The 23,094-nt window shown below is 30.7% G+C and overlaps 1 protein-coding gene across 1 annotated transcript in view; it reads right to left on the reverse strand.

Annotated features, from left to right (window-relative positions):
• ITSN1 (Intersectin 1 (SH3 domain protein)) overlaps window positions 1-23,094 on the reverse strand; it is a 76,366-nt gene that overhangs the window by 37,381 nt on the left and 15,891 nt on the right. Inside the window, exons 1-9 of the mRNA XM_051211647.1 lie at window positions 17,063-19,633; window positions 16,734-16,951; window positions 15,069-15,180; window positions 13,592-13,830; window positions 11,471-11,809; window positions 10,055-10,283; window positions 8,564-8,638; window positions 7,386-7,652; window positions 753-3,803 (exon numbers count right to left, since the gene is read on the reverse strand). The gene's annotated coding sequence lies outside the window, so the exon portion shown is untranslated. Of the gene's footprint in view, window positions 1-752; window positions 3,804-7,385; window positions 7,653-8,563; window positions 8,639-10,054; window positions 10,284-11,470; window positions 11,810-13,591; window positions 13,831-15,068; window positions 15,181-16,733; window positions 16,952-17,062 lie in introns of the transcript that reaches the window.

Raw genomic sequence — 23,094 nt, forward strand, 5'->3', positions numbered from 1 at the left:
ATCTTTCGAAAATACGTGTAATTGAATTTAATAAGCAGTTTTGTTAATGAGATAATTGTTGGATTTATTGAATGCATATGTCTATTAGTATACACAAATACACTTATCCATTTCATATTAAACAATGAATTCTTGATAAATCATCATTCTATTTTAAGTTGATTTATACTTAGATTGTTTCCATAAAATGAGTGAATCAATTGAAATTGTATTCATAAATTTTAGAAATTCAAGCCGGTTCAATTAAATTTAAAGGGTTGTTATCTATCTCCTCACATAAAAAAACTATTGAAAAGAGAATGTAAACTCAGTTATCGAGTTGTATAACATAAATATTGATTATTAGGAAAGTTACTAAAATAGTGATGAAAAGTATCTTTAGAATGATATAACTAGATCGAAAAACAGACGTCACATAAAGGTTACTTAAATAGGCATCATCTGAAGACATAATATTATGAACATATAGAGGGAAACACGATTCTGATTAATATCTGAGAACATCCCACATCTCTTGGTCATAACATCTTCAAAATGACACCCAGTAAGTTGAAATGAATTCACGAATCTACGCTAGACTGTAATGTTCAAAGTTGTTATGATATAAAATGATCACTTAATGCTTCATTCAGCTACTGTAATTATAACAGAGATACTATTACATCTTGACAATGAAGATTCACGGAAATAAGATTAAACGGTAGGCAGTTCTAAGGAGAAAGCAAAAAAAATAATAACAAAATAACGCTTACCAGATGAATTAGACGATCCATTCACTGTCAGTGGTGTAATAAGTCGAACGAAATCTGCCGGAAACCAACCAATTTGACGAATATGACCTCTTTGCTATATAAAAAGTAGAGATAAACAAAATGACAGATTGTAATAGAAACGAACATAGGACTCTCCGTATAAGAAAGCTAGCACTGAAATTATATATACACGTAACCATAGTTAAAAAAGAAATAGGCAATTTATCAATTAGAAAATAATACATAAAATGATTACTGTATATGCATATAAAGTGAACTCATAAGTACATTAAAAATATCAATGACATTTTGAAACGAATGCAAATTATTTGCTTAAATTAAGCTAAGATGATAAAAAAAAGTCCAGCTTTATGGTATAAAATCACTATTCATAGGTAAAGAGTAGCAGTAGAAAGAGGAAAGTTGACCAATTGAATAAATGTTTCAGTCCAATCAAAAGCCAAATATTAATACACATCACTTTAAGTTGTTAGATGAAATCCTATGATAATTACTTAAGATATAAAAGGGGAAAAGACTGTCTATTTGACACATGTAATGATTTAGAACAGTAAGTGATGTTTATTTAATACTCCAAACACAAGATTACCCTACACATATCTAAATCATCTAATAGAAACGGTTATTTATTAATTTTGTAATGTTTCATTTATTTTCATGAGAATAACTAGATTTCAAAGGATATACCCAATATTTGGTACAACCCAGTTAAATTGTTGTAACTGTAAAGATAAAATAGAATATGGAATGTACAAAAAATGTGTGCTTATTTAACAATCTGGAAACATTTTTTGTTGAAAAGATTCAGATGAGATGAATTATTTATGCATAAATCTTTATGAAACTGATGAATGTAAGATTATGATTTGTTTTATAAAAGTTTAAGTACTGGTAAATTGCTGTTTTTTCTCTCGGAAACCGCATATTATAAATAACATTTACCTTTAAGACATTTAAAGAAAGTTTTTATTTCAAATATGTATCAATGAAAAATTGAAAAGATTTAAACATGATGTTTGGAAATAAGTTGAAACGTTATACATTTAAATAATTATCATAAATGATCAGCTAATTCCTAGACAAACTGCCATTTGGACTTTTATAGAACTTACGACTAGTTTCTAAATGAATGATTTTTAATTTACAAACAGTTTAAAGTATAATATTTTATGATGAGATGGAAATTCATAAAGACAGATCTACTTTAAACTATGTATATTAAAAGTAAACTAACTTGTATGTGGTTATTGTATTGGATTTAATCAAAACCGTAACATCAAAAGTTACTGTATAACCGATCTTAATACATCATTATGGAGAACTGTTGAAGATTTGGCAAGCAAGATACTTCGTTCTTAAAATCATTCTTAATATATATTTAGGAAGGGGACTGGTTAGAATAAGAGCGATAAACTAAAGTAGTGATTAGAAAAAAGTGAAATAAAGATAACAGATTTACAACTGTAGAAAAAAGAAATGTATCATTATTTGTAACAGGGAACAATTGTATCAGAAAGGGGTATACTGTGAACATACGTAGTAGGTATTAGTTTGTATAACCATTTCTTTAACCAGTCAATTTAAAACATACTCATGTGAGGCTAGTGAGATTTTTTTTTAAACCACCACACACTGAGAGGAGGAACTGTATGTTTTACGAGTATGATCTGCAGAAGCTGGCAAAAGAAATTGAAGGTCAATAGCCAGAAGACAGTTAGATGCGAGACGTTTACAGCTATCAAAGTAAATGCAATGAAGAATGAAATTCAGTTATACCTCCGGGCCGAGCTTCAGAGGTTAAATAGCTTTTGCCGGTGAAACAACAGCAAAAATACATGAATGATATCTTGTTAAGAATGAAAAGATTTCAGGAGTATATATTAATTTTATATAACTCACTTCGTAAATTTATCTGTGGCTCTCTAACCCTAACATCTTAACGTTAACAACTAATGTATCTAACGTTTCTAGGCATACATTTAGCTCCATCTCGTTCCGACATTGATATATGAGCGTATTCCCTAACATTCAAACATTTTTAAGTACATGATCGCGTTCGCCTTACTTAAATTTATCTTGATGTGAACGACTATTAAATTCACATCTTTTCAATGCCAGTTAAACAATAAAATGATCGACTTGGAATATATTCGAACGTTCAACATCGGCTCGACAGCATAGCTCAGATTTACTGAATGAAGTTCAAACTTCAAACTAATCAGTTGAAAGACTGATGTTTGAACTATTAAACTACAACGCCATGAACGGAATATTTATTAGCGCTTTTAACAGTAAACGGTGTTTGACATGGAAGAAAATCCAAAAGTAATCAATCAACGAATCCAACGCAGGAATAACGTACACGTTTGTGTACTGTGATGAGTCACGTAAAACAAAATGAAATGATCAAAGCAAGTAATAACATGTGAGCACTTATGAACAATAGTAGAATACCTAAATCAATAAGTCACATATAGTGATTATACAATGATGATGATGGAACAACGATAAAAATGTAGACTAATTCGGACATATATGTGTAGCTAACGAAGATTAAACAATTCAATTAATTTTAATCAAAAAACATGTTACCACCGTACAAGCAGTTTCTATGCTTTCTGTGAATGATGCAAAATAAGAATGTGATTTTAAGAAAAACCGAAAGATTAGCATAAAAATGCAATCTAAGAAAAAATGGTTCAGACCAAGTGTTGAGAAAGTAACACGCACACATACGCAATAAAACGAAATCATATAAGACAAATTTATCTCGACATGCTCAATTTTCTCATATCTTCAACTTGTTTCAGTTCATAAATACCGGTAAGGAAATAGTTACTAGACTAAATAATTGAAATAACTGAAATCAAAACAGGGAAATGACAAGGATGAAAAAAGACATAGAATTTATCAAGAGAAGCAGCTAATAGATTGCAGATAACAATTCATGATAAATTTGATAACAGCCAATTAATCAATAAGCAATTAATCTTCGTTATCAATCAAGTTTAAATTTGATCCAGAGAGCACCTTGACGCCAATTATCCGTAACAAGAATAATCATGTTGATTGAAAAAAAGAATAGGCAACATAGTATGGAAATATAAGTTATGAAATAAGCCAACAAAACAAATAATTATACATGCGAAACAAGGTAATTTAGATATTTAACATATAGAAAGGAGAGAAAAACAGAAAAAAGAACAGTAAATAAATGAAAAAGTTAGCTGAATTGTTCATATTGTGTTAAAAGCATACTGTTATTAATAAAAGGGATGATTAATTACTAATCACATGGACTAGTGAAAACGTTTTTGTTGTCTACAGAGAAGCGCAATCCTTTGTAGAAATAACAAAATAATTAGACTCATCGATCAGGTATTTGAGTGTGAAGCATACTCTAAGTGTGAGGATAATGCATACTGTCCGGTTGCCGGAGAAGGTAGAGAAGGGCTCGTACATGAGACTTAATGAGTGCGAATGAGAAAACTTAAACACTAAGGTGGAAACTATCAGCTCATTATTTATAATCGCTTGCATTTTTTCACCGTTCAAGTTACGGACTGCAAACGATCAGTCTCTATTAAAACATGGCCATCCTGAGCAAATTGCATCGAAATTACTATTTGGTCTTTCACATTTAGTATCAGCCTATTTGTCTAAATTGGCATATTTAAATTAACGGAAATATTAAGGGATATGAAATATATGGAATATACAATTACAAACCAGGACTGAATTCCAAATAACAGAGGATTTTTTAGTACAATTTATCAGTCGACATGAACTCTACAACAATATACAGTCGAAGTAACTTACAAATTATACCACTGAATGAATTGAAACTAAAAGCATCACAATAATGGAATTATATCAAATCTGATTTTAAGCCAATTTATTTGATAAGGGAAAAGCATGGAAAAGTGTTGTCTATTAAATAAAACAGAGCTTAATGATGTGTTCAAACTAATTCAATGAAGCAATACGATAACCACATACAAGTTGGTTTATAATTTTTCTTTCATGTCACTTACAAGTAGATTACTGCTATGAAGATATAATGTAAAACATGGACAGAAATAATAACAACTTGTAAACTAATAATATGAATTTGTACGAAATGTTCAGAATATCTTTCTGATCAGAAGATTTTAAAATAATCGAAGGTGAATTAAAGCATTACTTGTACAAACCATTACTTATTTGTGATTTACCAAAAGTAATTTCGTTTGGAAAAATGTAGATAACAGTAAAATACGATTATTATTTATATATTACGATGACGTTACCCGTTTTTTGAAAAACGAATCGAACAGTATTTAAACACTATTTTATCTAAGAAAAGTTGAATACATAAAAATAGTTAATGTGAACAATTCTAAACAAAATCATGAAACAATGGATAGATTTCAGGTCATTCCTTAGTGTTACAGAAAGACAGAGGGTGGATCCCACTGGTTACACTGTGGTCTTTAATTTCACCTTTGACAACGCATTTCTTAACTGCATGTAACTCGTAGTGATACACATTTGACTGGGAATTTTATAAATAGAGTCACGGAATAACATCGTTGTTACAGAATTATTGAATCTTATATAGCATTGGATAAGTGCTTTATCCCAGTATAAAACTTCTACACCCGCAAACTAGACAGATAGATAGAACCCAGGAAAAGTTTATTACCTTTACACCAGTGAAAATCATTCAATATCAACAGTTATGACTAAAAGCTTTGGTGTCTTAAAATGCATTGATTTTGTCAATCGACTTGGTTAGTTGTTTTATCTATTAAAATTTATTCGATTTTAACTTGAGCACTGGCTTTTTTATGTAAATTATTGCTTTGATGATATTATCTTTCTTGGTAATTTTCATGACATCAATTGGAGCTGCGATAACACTCAGCACTTAGCAATAAGATTCCGGAACCATTCTGTTCATAATTATTTACAATCATTATGACGAATAGAATTCAAAATACATAAAATATCACTCGAATTTAAATTTATTAATTCGCACAGTAACATATATATTTTAAATTATCAATTTTCAGATTGTATTAACAAAACTCTTTCATATTATTCCTATAACGTACGGTGATTAGTCAGCTTACAAGAGCCAATTAACCATCAACTATACTTATGTGTCGATAGAGGAAATAAAGGTTATAAATTTACAGTAAATAGGCGAATTTTAAATTACATTTATTTGAAAAATCTTTTTTCATTTATTCACAGACAAGTAAGTGTAATGACAGATTAATTGTATTTGAAGGTAACCGTGCTACAAGCAAATCAGTGAACTATGTTTTCTAGACGATTATTTATGGAGGAATTACTAACCTTGATGAGCTTAGTCCAATTTACGAAGCGGTTATTGTATATTTTATAAAATAGTAAAAAACAATCATATTATCGAATTTAGAGATATACCAAAGCGACTTAACTAATAGTTACCGTTAAGTTATTGATAAATGTATTTTACTGGTTTAGCACGAAATCTAGGTTCAGGGTTTCATGTGGACTACTTTCAACCACTGAACAGTGTGAAGTCAATATTCGCAACTTTTAAAAACATTTATGCGACCAAATTAAAATAAAATAGCTTTATCAATGAATATTAATTGGAGATAGATGGTAAAAAAAGAGACTGTTGAAGACAAGATTATGTGTAGAAGTACATCCAAAGGGAATATAAAATAATTCAGCAATAAACAAAACAAAAATTCAAGTTATTTGAAGTGAAAACCAAATTCATCATACTAATTAAACGATGGCTAGTTAAGTTACTACGTTTGGTAGCAGACAAGCTTAATGACAATGTCAGACATTTGTTGATGTAGTTCAACCACATGCAGCTTGCTTACTTTGATCATGGAAGAGAGTTATGGTAAACGACGAACATTAAGTTGTGGAACTAGGTTTATGAATACGATCAGTGTAATGTAGAGAAACATGAATTTTCTACGGTTCAATATGTATAATACTACAGTTTAAATTATTATTAGAGAACCTAATGATCGAAAGAAACACATAAAACGTTATCTGTTTACAATTGGTGTATTTATTACTCAAAAGGTGAAAATTAACAACTTTTAATAAACCAATCACTTGTATTTTCACTACTTCAGATGTGTTACACTTTTAAGGGAAACTAATAATCCATGGTACAACGTTATGCATTAACTAAATGTTGGATTTATAATCTAATTTTTATTTATAGCAGGTTGACATAAATATGCTTCTACAGATGATAACTTTTGTCTGACAATTTTAGAGATTGACTATTTACCTAGAGAGTCATTTACGAATATGGAATGTTACTGCACTAATTCCTGATGTAACAATAAGAGTATGTCAATCACTGTTCTTAAACGTTTGATGAATTATAAATCAGTGAAATGGCAAAAATGATACTATATTTTCGCTCGATCTTCAAAAATTTGTGCTAAATGTGACGCATGAGGAATATTATTATTATATCAGTCAAATGGCTTGAAATAAAACTCGACATCCTAAATTATAAATTCTTAGCAATTAAAAATAGCAATATATATGGCAGAATACAAGAAACGTCTACTTAACAAATCTATTCGACAGTTTGCTTATTACCTGTAACTCTCCTTCCCACCAGCCTTGAGGTGATCTTTTACGAAGTTGCACAACTTGACCAGGTTGAAGAGTTAGTTGACCAGCTGAAGTAGCTTTGTATGGTGCAATTACTCGAGCGAACTCCGGTTGAGTGCATACAATAACACCAGATGATGAAGTCGAAGATGTATTTGATGAAGAAAGTAAATTAGCCATACAATTATTAGAATTCGCTTCCATCAATTTCGGCGATGATATAGGAATTATCTTTGATAGAGATGGAGGATTCTATTATAAGATATAACAGTAAAGTACATTGAAAAGTATAACACAAAATAACTAAACTGTGTAGCGATTCACAAAGACCGAATGTAATTAATTTATATTTGTCAATAAAATTTACTAAGAAGTAAACAATCTGTTTCTCTGTTTTCCAAAAGAAACAGTCTAAAAACCTTATATAAAAATCTGACTTGAAATGCAACTCGTCAAGATACATTGTCGATGCACTCTTTAACAAACAAGTAGTTCACTATAGATAGGGAAGTTTTGTAGCAGCATACGAAGTTAGTTATTCTTAGTGATCTTATCTAAAAGGTAACGTTGTCAATAACCCAGTTGATTAAGATGACCCATAATCTCAACATAATTAAAAAGGTCACAATAACCTGTGAACACTTTCATAAGACAAGAAAGAAAATGGATATCTTTATCTTCGAATTTATGCATACAATAATGTATCCCTGAAGACAGCTCCCAGGTGAACTCAAGGAGGCTCTAAGAAGCTCAAAAAGAACCGAAGACATTCCATCCAATCATCTTTTGGAAGGACATTTCAGAATCTCAACGTGTAACTTCCCTATCGGGTAAATGCTAAATACCACTGTATGCAGACTGGACGACTGTAATGATGATTTCGTTTTAACTGAAAACTATAAATACCTGAGGGTTTTGTACGATATTTGACACTGATTGGAATAAAATCCCTTCTCATTTGTCTTCTCTTTTCTAACTTGCGACTTGGAGGATTCTAACATTCGAGTGCTCAAGTAGTAAGTGGTATAGCAAGAATATAAGCTCCAGATATAATAGTATCCATCATTCCTGAATCCAGAAAAAATTCGCTTCCTAACAGTAGTTGTGTTTTACGCTTACAAATGGAATGAAAAGAAATTTTATATAATGCATCGTTAACTTACAATTGTGTTATTATGTTCCATTTGATTAATAGTCGATCCGCTTATATCTAACTTTTCTTCCATCAACCGTGTTTCCTATTTAATGAAAAAGAAAAATACATTACGAAAATTATTTACAAATTAATAGAGATAGAACATAAATAGTTGTGTAGAGAAAAAAGAGGATAGGATTGTAGTGAACAAGAATACAATTGGGGGCAATCAAGTATACGTGAGTACAAAATTATGGAGGTATGTGGTAAAATATAAATACCATACATTCAACACTTCATTTGCAAAATGTCAATTGATTGTTTCAGACTTTGTTGTTTCTTCATTTCCATAGAAATCACTATCTGTTCCCGTTCTCTTTTATTTGGTGCCAGGCATTCCACTTCACATTGGTGTTACATACTACTCATATTTGTCGACGTAAGTAGCACACACCACGGAATGCATTCTGTTCTAAATATTAATTTTTGTTTGTGTTTTTGAACTGGAGAGTAACTACTAATGGATATATTGCTTGAGAATCTGACCACTTAAATTATTGTTTAAGATATTAAATCTAGATAAATCACAAATCTTAGTTTGTAAGATTAATAAATCTTGAATTGTAATTTGGATAAAAAATAAGTGTATATTACTTAAAACAATTTAGTAAGTTTAGCACTGTGTTTCGGAAGTTAACTGAACTACTATTCATTCACACCCTGTGGGTATAATTTAAAAATTGTGAAAATGATTGATTCTTACGATAAAAATAGACAGGATTGTCTTTTCTCAATACCTCCTTCAATTGCAGTTATCAATGATTATGTAAGTGCCAAAGTGAATACTTAAAAAGGACAGAAAGAAGAGCAAACATTCACATTTCTAGGCCCATTCTAAAGAATTTTAGACTAAAAAGATATGATATCTCAGTACTTAGCTGATACCAGTCATATTATTGACTTTTGCCAATCCTTCAATATTCTCAAGAGACAAAGTAATGCAGTTTCTTCACGTCTCTCTGAACAAGTAATAATTTAAAAAATAAAACCAGAATTATGTGTTCAGATAGAGACAGCTATCAAAATATCATTGCCTTGGGGTGAATTCACAGTTTTGATTAAAATCACTTTTATTATTGTTACGAAATCTACGAATACCGTTATAAGGAGCTAAGGGGAAATCACAAAATAAAATGAATTTCTATTATTATGCCATGGCTTAATTTAAAATTGTATACTTAACCAATTAGCCTATACTTCTTCATCATGTTGATCATCTTGTGCTTTGATGTAATATATCTCAACTTATATCGTTGTCAAACTTTGCATCAGCAATGTATAACTGACTTTGTTAGTTAGATATATTTGTAGCAATTGTTATTAAACAATAAGGTGAATTAAGATACAAGTAAACACAGGAAGAAGAACAGTCCCAATTTTGAAGAAAAAAAGAGAATAAACGATATAAATAAACAAAAAAGTTATACTAAAAAAACAAATAGGTGTACGCATCACTTGCCTCACTGCTTAGTTTACGAACATAATTAGCTGGGAATAAACCTTTGAGTTTAGTTCGTTCACAAATACCTTCCCACCAATCATCCTTTATAACACAAACTCTAATCAAATCACCAACAGAAAGATTCAAATCGCCAGATACGTTCGACTCATACGGGTATAATGCAATACATGAAAATAGAATGTCTGGTTGTTTTGATAAGCTATTTGATGATGAAGAGATATTTAGTCTACATTAATCGATCAGGGAAAAAATTATTATATGGAGTTATCTAATAAGTTGAATGTTTTAAATAAGTATGAAAACAGAAATATTGAATAATTTGTTGACATTTTTTCACTAAGCATTATTTTATTCTAAACATACTTTCAGTAGACTCGAACCGTATATTTGCTATTTTTGATCTTTTACTATCACAGGATACTATTAATAATACTCTCCCAACCTTGATATTTATTTTGTTCATTTCATTTAGATGTGTTAATGAGATGTGGTTACTTGGACCAATGTAAATTTGTGCCAGGTTCGCTATGTTGCTGATGACTGAATCACTAGAAAGCAACATCTATTATGAAGCTATTAAAATCCATAACGGACTGGACAACTCGATTTTCTTTAACCATTTAATTCAGACGACCTCTATGAATAAAACGCCAAGTATTTGAGCAACTTTTAAACATCCAATGCATCGACAAATGACATTAAGAACTATTTGTTTTTCTGCGCAAAATGAGTATCTACAGACGTTACATGAAAGTTCAAGTAAACCGTTTAACAGAACAGTATGAACTGCAAGTTATTCAACACGTCAGATGTGTAATTTACATCAAAATGTACTAAAGATCAACAGCCCTTCAAAAGATAAGTGAAACACACTATCAAAAGTATATTGTTAGATTCATAGGTAAAACAGATGAAGATCTAATCGGCACGATCATCCTTTTCAATAACAAAATCTCAAAGAATTAAGAAAACAATTAAAACTCGCGTTAAGACCTCTACTATGCTTTGTCGATACATGTCAATCTAATGCTAAGAAACCAATACTTTTAAAACTACCCTCCAACAAAACCGAATAACGGATGAATATAAATTTTGATTGTTTAAAACACAAACGAGAGTTGGAAACGTGGACTCTTTTACGGCAATTAGGTGGTTTAAAAATCTGAGTTGCTAAACCTGAAGAATGTAGATCCAATTCCTGACAGGGTTATGAACGAACTATGGTAAAGTCTCGTGCTAAAATCAACAAGCAGTTTGATGCTTCTCAGTTTCGAATAGTTGTCTAGTGACAACCAGTTTGCGGTGTAAATTATCTCCGTTGATAAAGGTTTATGCAACTTAATGATGTTCATAAACATTTATGCGTAAATTCATGTATTCATTCAATACTTTTATATATCAACAATTACTGACCCATTTTTTATATTAGACGTATTGGACTTAGTGAATGGTTTTAAACAACAAGCTGGAAACCATCCTTTTTGCACAATATCAGATTTATCAGTAATTTCACCAAAATACCATTCTTTATTATTGTCATTTTCTTCGATAATTTTCACACGATCGTCAACCGTCAATGTTAAAAATTGATCTGTTGGTATATTTTCAGGTAAAGTTATTGTAGACATTGATACATTCCAATTTTGTTGTACTTCACCATAAAAATCATTGTTGGAAAATGTAGTATCATTGAGTTTTGTTGTTGGTGTTGTTTCAATTCCCACTAGATTATCAACTGCCGGTTCAGTCAAACTTAAAAATCATAGATTTAAAATTAATAGCATTAGAAAGATAAAGACTAAAATGAGTAATATCATCATATGTGCTTTAAGTGTTGAATAATAATAATAATAGTAATAAAAATAACAATTCGAATCATTTACAATAGATTTCCACATCGTTTGCAAAAACGATGCTTACGAAATATTAAGTTTTGTTTCATTAAATATATATCAGTAGTATTACACAAATCTTATTTTCTATGGGGTTTAATTAAATTTAATCACAATACTAGACTATCAATTGTTTGGTCAGTGGTCAATGTGATGAACATTTGGTTAGGCATAAATTGTTTAATTATACATCGGACAGTAAAAACAACTTGCTTATTATACCAATTTCCGAATTTTTTTCAAAATATATGAACACAGAATGAAAAACAAAATTTTTTCTTAAAAATTTTCCGAGTGAAAGTTTTTATTTACTTGGAACATTATCATCTAAAATAACATATTGTCTATTACAAATTTCATTGTATTATATATACAACTTATTTATTAGGTACCAATCATTGTTAATTAGTTTTGAGTGATAGTCGGATTGTGAGGGTGAATGATACCACTGAGTTGCCTGAGCCGCATTAGGTGGGACAAGGTTTAAACCTGAGACTTAATGATGGTGAATGTCGAACGCCTTAATCTCTAAAGAGCCAGCGCTTCTAATTTAACTAATCTACCCTACTGTCAAGAAAATCAATAACGTTTAGTAATAATTCTTAAACAAAAATATCATTGAACTTATGATAAAATCTATTATTACCATAAATAATAGTGGTAATAATAATAATATGCATGTTTGTAACTATATACTCATTAGGGTGAGAGTTAATTCGGCAAAAAACAAAGACTGATTGAAAATCCTGTCCTCTCCCAAAAACTTTCCATTCAGTTAACATATCAATAATACACAGCACACAAAAATGTACTATTTGGTGTAAGTTCAGTAGCAAGTAGTTCAACATACTAATAATGAGTAGACTAATTAGATCATCTATACACTATCAAATGGAATTGACCCAGCAGGATTGAATATTAGTTGAAACTCCTGAAATATTCATTTCGTAAAGTATCATATTGACGTGGTAAACACTGTGGTATTCCTATTTAGAAATTTGGCAAAGACTGTCTGATGATAAGCAGATGATGCATAATACTTTTATAAACCGCTTCTATGTCTTGGTATTTTCTTGCTGAAAGATTACAAAATACATGAGAATAAATACTGTATTCCGGAAAATGGAAATACATTGAATGACTGATTATTATTCATTTATTTTTATAGATACTATTGTATAGAAATCAGAGACTAAGAATTCATTTTTACAGTCTGCTTTTTTATGGAAAAGGTTAGCGAGGTAAGTTGACTAAAAAGCTCAATGATTTGAATTATGATCGTGAGAAAGATTCTATCGATGAATTATTGGAAGCATAAAATACAGATTCCCAGTTTCTTGTAGGCATTTAATAAATAATCAACATACCGTTATTTAGTCATAAATCTAATAGTTTCTAATGCTTGAGAGTTAAATTTTCAAAAAGGGAATATCCAAGAAAGTAAGTTGAAGCATTAGTAACTACAATATATACTAAAGAACATATTTAACAAATAATTATACGTATTTGTTTGTTTGAGTTTTTAACTAGTCATAACAAATTAAGAATACTGTACGACAGCATTTGCTATTACAAACATGTCGTTGAAAACAGATGATTTTTTAAAAAAATAAAAAAATGCACTAATCTAGTCCAATTTTACCTGTTAATAGTATTTATTACACTAATTGTATTAGGTGTATTAATTGTAGTAGATATTGTTGTTGCCATTACCGATGATACAGAAGTATTCGTTATTTTATGAACACCAAAAGGATCAAATGGATCAATTTTCCCATCGACTTTTTTTCGTACATACGTTTCAGGAAATAAGCCAACTTTATCATTAATTTGACCGTATAACCAACCTGGGCCAACATTAGTCGGAGCATTTACGAAAACCTAATTGAGAAAAGAACAAAGGTTATTATGTAATATGAGATACCGTTAAGTTTATTTATATACCATTTGAATTTTATCTAATCTAACTATTTGCGTAACTACATACACTAGTTAAATGAATAAAAAGTATATCCATATAAATCAATAGAACGCAGTAAACAGTCTACTCCTATTGGAGATAATTGAAGTTTGTTTATTTTCACGAATATTTCAGCTATATGTTTAATAAATTTTAATTATATCTTATTACCAGTATTACTCCTTATGTTTTTTAACACACATTTATAAGTTGGGATATGATGCATACGATCATTAATTTGTAATTAGAGTTTTTGAAATGTATTACACCACATGATTCCTGATTAAGTTTATTTTATTATTACGTTAAGTAAATAAATATGTGCATACTTTAAGTGAATAATTCGACGGTTTTTTTATAAGAAATACAAAATAGTACATTCCTATGTAGTCAACTTTGAATGACATGTACAAAGATAATAATAATAATAATAATAATAATAATAATAATAATAATAATAATAATAATAATAAGTTTCTTAAAACATGGAGCAGATAAAGTCGATTTTGAAAATATGATTCTCACCGTTGAAATTCGTGTATTTGAACTAATAATAAATAATGTTACAAACTTGTGAAATATAATACTAACAGTATTACTGGAATCAAATATAAAACAGAATAATACTTGATGAGTCTAATATTTTTAATGAATATCATCAATGAAGAAATCTCATTGATACTCGACAAGAAATTAGTGACATTTACAATATTTTAAGAACAAAGTTTATATCAGTAGTTTTAGGCATATTGTTCATGGAATGTTCTTAAGAAAATCATCAATATTATCCTGAATACCTTAATTTATCTGACCGACTAATTCTTTCTAAACAAGCAGTGGTGGAAAAATTATATTATTACTTATTGTCTATAATCTCACGACATGTAAATCTTTTTGGAAAAAACTAATGATAATTACAATAAATAAACGAAACAGATAAGAGGTAAGGTGGAATCGATTGGCCTTATACACGATATAAATCACCTCCCAATATTTATTAAAAACAACTACGAGTAGTCTTATTTTACTGCCAATAGCTCCATAAACTTATATCTGCAATAGTTTAAACAGTGTAATTTCTTTTAAAAACACTCCATTTGAAAATTTTGATAATGAATTAATGAGTTATTATTATAAAACTTAGTAATAAAATGCTTACATCAATTAACGTCCCAGTTGTAAATGATAATTCATCCGGATGTCTAGCAGTGAAGTCAAACATTGCTTCATATAACTCTTTTTGTGTACTTCCAATGGTAGTTGAAGTGGATCTTCCGAAGAAAAAGAGGAATGAAAAATATAGATGATGTATGGAATTATTTTATTGAATACGAAAGAATGTATATATTCATATCAGTGAGTATTTTCTTTCACAATTAATGTCATAAATGAAGCTGAATAAAAAAAATCAATTAATTTACTAGGTACTTTCGTGTGAACCCAATTGTGAGCGCTAATGATAATATCCGGTTGCCCAAACCGAAGTAGGTAGGGTAGGATTTGAAGCTACAACTTGGTGTGGCTGAAAATTTAACGCCACCCCCTCAACTTTAACTAAGGAGTTAAGTGATGAAAATTTCAGAAAACACATTCAATATGGATAAAGTTTGTTAGGCTTTACAATCTCTGTTGAAGTCAATAATATATTTACAAAAAAAAAATCAAAACAACATAAGGACTTAAATAAATATCTGCAAATGGTTTTAAAGGCATATAAACTCTGGAGGATGAATGATTCAATTTTATATTTCTATAATGAATGCTATAATGAATGCAAACACTAATTTCTGCAACCAAAAAAAACAGGAAGTTTACCAGACATGTTTGTAAAATAGTTGAAAATTGAAAGCTAAATATTCTTTTATCATTAATATTGGCTATTTAACCTACAAGAAGGGTAAGATACATAAACCACTAACCAATTAACATGCTTCCCGGGAAATTAATATTCACAACTAAAGGCATATCTTAAGTCACTCGAATACATAATTCAGAAATATCTCAAAGATATTATGAAGCTAGAAATGTCTAGTTACTTTTTTTCTTACTTAATTATCGTAAAGTTATACGAAGGATGATTTCCATCCTGAAATTTTTGTTATGTTAATGTAAAAAAATGCGATTTTAATTTTAGCCAAGAAACATTAAAAAGGTGAAGAGTATGTAAGTAAAACAACTACTGATAATTATGTTTGCAAAGCCTTTTCGATTTTATCTTGCACACTGACTTTAGCTAGACAACAACAGAAAATTTTGGAGCATTGGACAACTATTTCGTATTAGTATGGAACTCCTTCAGTGTACATTTACATCCCTCTCCGGAGATTGAATTCAATACCTTACTTCATACCGATGAGTCGCCATCGATTGGGTCACATATTTAACTTCAGTTAACTTGCGTATCTCCGGACCATAACTCAGTGTTACCAAGAGAAACCTGTAGACAAAATGTAACGTTATGCAACACTATACATTAGTCTGTATTCATAATTCATATTGATTAAAAAGCTTCCATTGATTGGTATTCATTTTAACCCTCTCTTACAGTTAGTGTTGCTCATTAGTTTATTGACATTTGTTATTGTTGATAAAATTTCATCCCAGGGTTCATCATATAAAAATACCCGTTTATTTATAAATAGTGATTGGACGATATCAGCTCTCCAACTATACTCATAAAAACATTAAATGTAATGCATACGGTTATTTCAAACAAATCGGTATATGGTTAAAAGGCTTACGTATCTGACTAAACATTGGTGCTTCCCATGTAAACGAATATTATTTCAACAACAACAACAACAAAAAGAAAATCAAAACTTACATGGATAAATCGGTAGATTTTCTTTTCAATTTATATGCTTGCATTTTTTGTTCAACAGAATGTCGTAGATCAACTAAATCAAGCATTGTCCGTGTGACGCGATCTTGTGAATCGTCGATCTTATTACGTCTAGTAGCCAGTTCATGACCTTGCTGGGTCATATTTTGATCTAATTCATTTAACTTGTTTCTTAATTGTTCAATCGTTTTAATACGTGCCTGATCACAAATGTTAAAGAATGATAAATAATCATACTATGAAATGAAAATGTATTGTAATTTAGAAACCAAGATATACAATTTATTGATTGAAACTAATGGACTACTTACAATTTGTAACGACGAACATATACATATACATATGAAACATAGTTGGATCTAATATAGTCATATTGAATGTTGTTCTACGAAATCATTCATTTTAATAATATTCATATGCATCAATTGTGTCAGTGAATCCAGGACCAAGTCCATGAACAATTCACCAATATTTAAGTTAGCCGATTGGTTATTGAAGTAATTAACGTGTGACTTACATGGTATAGAGATTCGACCATAAATTAATCTCTCTAATTGAAATTAAACATTTATACGCTGTATACAAACATACCGCGAAACACACACGTATCACTAGGATGTGTTTCGTTTATAAAACTTGATTAACATCCCTGACACTGTTACTGGTTTAAAATATTTTAATCCAATAGATGTACAGTTTGATTATAATTAATATCGAGATCAACAATGTAAAGCAGACGTATTATTTACTATAAGTCTATTAAGATTATACACTTCTATAGGTTGAAAACAAAGCGAACTTTAGTACTTAGTAAACTAGTGACTAAAAGTGAAACCTTCAAGTCTGAGACCAGGTTAAAATCATTTGTTTCATAAACTTAATAAACGAGTAGTAATTCCTCTAATTATGCATGGAACTATAGAATTCGGCAATCTATGCAGACAGTTGTTAACAATTAGATGGTAGATTCACCGCGGATTCACGTACTATAATTTAAGCTGTTAGGTAGTTCTTTTAACTACTAAAAATCTAGCATACGAATAAAGTTGTATATGACATATATACTGTAGTATATTTCACTGATAAGATGAAAAACGAAGAAGTGGTCGAAAAGCAAAGGATGCGTAGAAAAGTAATTATACTGTCTTATTAAGGAAAACCATGAGTGTTTATCATATTAAGTGTAATTTATTGTACTGAAGAAAAAACTAGATATTTGCAATAGACTAACAACTTCGAAGGTAATTTTTTTATAGTTAGTTTCTGGTCTAAACAGTAGTCGCGTAGTACGTACTTTGTCACCTGAACAAAATTTATGGATTATATCCTCATCGGTCAAACAACACTGGATTGTTAAACAAAATCAAATCGGTCGTCCAATGAATACGCAAACTGACTTATTATGCCCTTTGACTAATTTTTTCAAAAACTTGAAGAATTTATGAAATTTTGAGAACTGTTTGTAAGGATTACAGAAAATAGATCAATCCAAGTGATTACTGAAGATCGTAAAAACTACAAGGATAATGCAAAACCAGAGCTACCATCGACCACTAGCGTGGATAAAAACACTGGATGTTCAGGTGGTTTTTTGTGTTTCCTGACAGTTAATTAACTATCCAACAGTCAGTCAGTCAGCTACAACGTAGGACCAGGCACATATATACATCGCTCCAAGCTGCCATAACTCATTAGCACAACACCGAATTCATAGAAGTTGTTACTTCAATGGTAGTAATATATGAAAGAAATATTTCATATAAGGATATAGTACAGGAAGAAAGAATTAGTTCGTGGAAACAAAGATATAAAGCAATTTTAATCTCTTAGTTTAAGAGAAGACAGAGAGTGTATACACCGACGCCATTGTGATCAATTCTGAGCCATGTCACACAAAGTTTCCAACCATTGATTACGATAGTCACACGGACCCCAACCAAGTGGTCCGCACCTACCAACATGGCTCAGATTACAAGTTAGTGACTCCAAGCACTGACGCCACGTTTTGGTTTGGCCGCCCCTAAATTTCTTCCAGCCGTCCTCAACACTAGTCAGCACCACTATCCAACAGACGAACCGAATTCACGAAAACCGTCGGTGTATAGGATTCTAGCAAGGTGAAACGTAAAATGACAAAGCAATTAAAGAGTTTAAATTTCTCTTTGAGCTGATGATTAATGGTCAGTGAAAGTAATATATTGAGTGGACGAAGAGAAAAGACATCTTGATATACGTTGTAGTGTTATTTAATAATATAAATTATTTTCCATTATTAATATCTAATCTGATTTTACTTGAGCTTCTATTTCGTGTTTGGAATACCAGTATTTAAATGAACTACTGTCTGGCCTGTTATCTGGTTCCTCATAGTTGGTCGTGAATCATATATCTAGGTGTAAGGTGGTCTAGCAGCGGTCTAATTATCTTGTACCGTAATGTAATGACGATAATCTCATGCTTAAACCTTGGAATATAAACGAAGTAAATAGATTCTCTGACGAATTTAAGCATCACCATTAGATTATTGTAATGTAAAATCATGTGTCGAGTTTTAGGCCATAGCATTTATGAAATGGTTATTTGAAGCAAATTAGGCAGGACAGAATTCAAAACTATAATCCAGTGTTTAAAAATTAAGTGTTTCATCATTAAGCTATAATAGTGGTTTACAATTTTGTCTAATCGAGATGGTTATAGTTAGTGAGAATAACAATAAACAACAAAATATATGCATAAAATCTTAGTCCATTTAAAGTTGAAAGGTTAATGTGAAAAGGAAGTAGTTTATTCATTAAGTAAGAGTACTACTAAACCAACCTATTTATAGATAATCTTAGTTCAAAGTTCAAATGAAGCACGCTTAATGGAAAGTGACTATTAATTTTAACAGTTTGAAAAGCAAGCAATTAAAAGAGAATCTGAATTCATACAAAATTGGTATTTTTCTTTAAGATAAAATTTATAAATCATTAATTTGTTTATGAAACCTGGGAAATTATCTATTATTATTATTATTGGCTTTATTCAATATATTTTTTGGTACAATATGGAATTCTCGGCACAAAGTATTCCAACAAATTTCTTCCACAAAAAAAGGAAAAAAGGAGAAGAAATTGATAACTACATACATATATACATAAATTAAGCAGGTAAACTACCTGGGACTAAATGAAGTGTTTTTTTAAAAAGATTGAAATCTGTACAACTGTTTTAATTAGAAACATGTTTAAGAATACAAGTTGCTGACTAGATCACTTCTAATAACCTGTTCTTTATAAAGTATATTTGCTAGATAAGGTATTGTAGAGCGTTTATACCTTTAGTTGCGTGCATGGATTCTAGTGTATTGACATCTCGTTCTACTAGAAGATACACAAGTAGAAAAATATGAATGAAGTGGAAGGTTAGTATCGGATAATTAAGGATATTGTACCATAACATATGCGGATATCAAACATCATAGTATTTTTTAGCAAAAGTTAGCAATCAAATTATTGATTAGGGTTTAGATTATCTTCACACAACACATACCATTTTCCAAACACATGAACTGGTTATTTTACTTATAATCAATTTAGATTGGTACATTTTAATCAATTAGAATAGACATACACAATGTCTTCTTCAGATTTATTTGAACTTATTTAACCATTAATTAGTACAACAATTATGAAGTTTATAATATAGAATTAAACAAATTAGCAACTAGGCTTACTTCACGCATTGACTGTAATGTCTTATACTGTTCCATAACAGGATTCATATCTACCCCAGCAGCCATTCGTAAGCCTAATTGTTCTTTTTCTCTCTGCCAATGAGTAAGTTCAGCTTTTGCAGCTTCCACTTGTTCAGTCATATCTCGAATATCACGCTCATAAGCATCACGTTTACTACGCATTTCATTAATGCTTGTTTTATGGGAATCAACTTCAGTTTGTGCGACAGTAAGACGAGAGTCTAATTCCAATAAACGTTGTTGTTGAGATGATGCTGATTCAAGCAGACTTGCGCGATGAGCAACAGCCTTAAAAAGTAAAATCGTAAAATTAATTATACAGAGAGATATGAAAAGGAAACTTGGAAAAGCAACGTACACAAACAACATACCTCACTAATAGCACTAATAACCAAGAAATATTTTGTTCGATATTTTTGTGGAATAAATCAATCAGACATAAACAAAATAGAATCCGGTACAAATAGTCACCGGTTCAAGTCATCAAACACTAAATGAAAAGCTGACCAATTAAGATAACAAGACAAAAGTAAACAATGTTGTTTTGATTGGTTTAAACTGCGGAAGACCACTAAAAACAAGGAAATAACGGACAGCTGTTCCGTCCTTGTGAATAACATAGTACTATGCATTGACGACATCACGAGGGATGAAACCTAAGACCTTCAAGTTTTAGAGTGCGTGCTTAACCTTTAGACCATAGTCAGCAACCAAATGTTTCCATTTCTGATTTCAGTCAATTCGTGAAAGATGACAACTGTAGTTCAACTGTGTTGAATACGAGGTAGGTATTGTAAGATGGTTACGCAATATCACATATTGATTAAAATTATGAATGTAAACCACTGAATGTCAACCCAGAGATCTGAAAGTTAAGCACCTAACGAGGGATCTGGAGGTTTCGGGTTCGACTTCCGATGGGGTTGCACGGATATACGCTTCCGTATCCTATACTCAGAAGAAAAAGATGTCCCAGGACTTCTGGTTTTTAATGGTTGCTTTACTAAGGCCAGTCAGTGATGTAAACTATGAAATTCAATAATGTCCGCAAACCATTCATACCAATATTGTTCGTAATTAGATGAAGTAAACTATGTAACTAAGTGTGTAATAATTAAAAATCGCATGGCAACATGGTGATTAATGTGAGTGGTGAGAAAAATAAAAGCAGCATGACTGGTCGAACGATTTCGGCACTGAAAATCGATCACAATTTAAGTAGATGATTGCCAGGAGTTAAATAATACAAAAAGAAGTGTGTAAATAAGCAAAGTCTTATTTCAAAATTTAAGAACCTTATGGACTATGAGGCAAACGATACTAAAAAACTTATAGTAAATACAAAAACTAAGGTAATTAGCTCGAATTCCATTGGTTTTATTTCATGTAAAAGTCAAGTCCAGAACCTGTTAGAAGAATATGGTAGAATAAGAAAAATACTAACTAAATTGTCAAATTGGTTTATTGTATGCCAAATAGATCTATCATTTCAAGAACAACTGAATCGTTAAATACGAATGTAGATGTTAATGATAAATAATTATTGGTTAACTATAGTATGAAAACTTCGTTTTCATAGTTCTAGATGGTGTTTCTAACAGGAAGCCAATATATGAATCTTCGACGTATTGAAACCTGAGAAATAGAAGTTTCTTAAGAACAATCAGTGTCTCGAACGTTTGTTCACTGAATCCACATGTTTGTTGATAAGGCCACTGAAGTGACTCGCTTCAGTCAACAAGTGTAGAGGCTTTTACTTTGACATCCTTGAAGTAGATCTGTTTTGACTTAGTTGCTACACACATTATAAATCTTCCTTCTTGTCCTGTATATGAGTGTGGTCACTGAAACAGGGTGGAGATTTTCCTGCAAAAATTTCTACTGATATGGTCATCTTTTCTTTACAACTGAATACAACTTCGAAAAAACGCAATTCTCTATCAAATAAAATGCAGATAAAATGAAGCATACAAATTTTGAAACGAGCAAAGATGTTTTCGACTTTGAAAGCTGTGATAAATTGCCCTAGTTCTACTTTAATGATGTCTCTTGTACGAATCAACATAACTTTACAGTTTCAAACTAGTTGTTATTAGCGAGGGATTTTCTCAACACTTGGTGGCTTATTTTAGTAGCTAGTCTATAACACGATTGGAGTGTCTCAATCTCGAGGAAAAATTCTAGAACAAAAATGAAAAAGAATGGTGTTTGTGCATGAACTTAACTTAAAATAAGCTTACCTGCTCGAGCAAAGTTTGTATGTGATTACGCTCCTTTAAAAGAGCATCAGTTCGAATCCGTTCTGATTCTATTTGACGTTGCTTTTCTGCATCACGTGCTGCCTTCATCCTATGTTCAACGGCTTGACGACGACGTTGTTCTCGCTGAGCTTCCAGTTGTCTTGAAAGTTCTGCTTGTTTTTCAGCTTCTGCAGCTTGTTGACGCTCTTTCTCCATACTGCGATATGTGTTCATTTGAACATTAAATTTCAAATTTTAATAAATATTATTTATCAATGTAGGGTTCGGGTGGAGATTAAAGATTTCTCAGTCCTTACACTACAATTGAAAAACTGAAAGCACTAGACAGTCGTTGCGTCCTAGTGTG

This window comes from Schistosoma haematobium, chromosome ZW, assembly GCF_000699445.3.
Source record: "Schistosoma haematobium chromosome ZW, whole genome shotgun sequence".
Taxonomy (NCBI): Eukaryota; Metazoa; Platyhelminthes; class Trematoda; order Strigeidida; family Schistosomatidae; genus Schistosoma; species Schistosoma haematobium.